We start from the raw sequence: 1,025 nt of genomic DNA on the forward strand, positions 1-1,025 counted from the left end.
CCCCTGGCCAACGAGCTGGCTTCGGGCAGCGGCGGCCCCGCGGCGGGCGACGACGAGGACGGACAGAACCTTTGGTAACGACCGCACCCCTCTCTGGTCCCCCGCGGGTTATCTCCTCTCCGGGGCGGACACCTTCGGGATCCCAGAGCCCCGCGGGAGCAGGGAGCCGGGCGGGGCCTCCCGGGAGCTGGGGCCGGCGGTTCCCGTCCTCGGCCGGGCCCGGCCTCAGCCTGCGCCTTGCTCCCTGTTAGGTCCTGCATCCTCAGCGAGGTCTCCACGCGCTCGCGCTCTAAGCTCCCGACCGGGAAGAACGTGCTGCTGCTGGGTAAGTGCTCTCCGCCGGGATCGGGGCTGCAGGCTCACCCCTCCGCTCGCCCACTCCCTTTGTGCGGACAGCGGAGCCCAGCCGCGCCCCGCCTCCCGGCCTGCGGCTGACAGCTGGGGGACAAGGCACCCGGGTCCTCCCGGCTTGGTCCCTCCCGTCCTTTCTCCTCCCCGGGATGTGGGGTGGCTCTGTCATCTCCCTTGAGAGAGGCAGAATGAACGAACATAACACCCAAGGGAATCCTAGTGGTCTGAGGTTCCACCTAGACGAACGGGGACAGTTTTCCCTTTCATAACAGAGATTGGTAGCAAGCAGGAGGGCTCCAGCGCAAATGCATGCCGTTAATATTTAATAGCTGACTCTTTTGTGTAATTGACAGGAGCCAGAGACTGGGTCGTGATGAGTGTTATTTGAATCAGCGTTCTCCCGTTCTCCTGGCGCTGTGCTCGGGTTGCAGCTGCCTTTTTGACTGTCACCTAATAACTCTGAAATTTGTAAAGGGCAGTAGAACAGCGGTCTCATTTAGTTCCTTCAGCCGAATGGCTAGAATAAGGAAGACATGTCTCTCCCCCTTCTCATAGGTATTTTTTATCTCTACCGGCTGTGAAGTGGGGATAAAGGGCCAAAGGACAGCAGACAATCCTAGCCTCGCATTTTTGCAAGTTTTTCCAGCTCCAGGAGAAATCTCACTTTTTTTTTA

At 59.6% G+C, this 1,025-nt stretch overlaps 1 long non-coding RNA gene across 1 annotated transcript; it reads left to right on the forward strand.

Annotated features, from left to right (window-relative positions):
- LOC126496600 (uncharacterized) lies at positions 1-895 on the forward strand. The gene is made up of 3 exons (XR_007590389.1): positions 1-74; positions 252-325; positions 705-895. It is a non-coding gene; the product is annotated as an uncharacterized lncRNA (long non-coding RNA).
- Positions 896-1,025: the final 130 nt, after the last annotated feature.

The sequence above is a fragment of the Alexandromys fortis genome, unplaced genomic scaffold (assembly GCF_014885135.2).
Source record: "Alexandromys fortis isolate MF-2015 unplaced genomic scaffold, M_Fortis_MF-2015_v1.1 scaffold_10408, whole genome shotgun sequence".
NCBI classification, from domain to species: domain Eukaryota; kingdom Metazoa; phylum Chordata; class Mammalia; order Rodentia; family Cricetidae; genus Alexandromys; species Alexandromys fortis.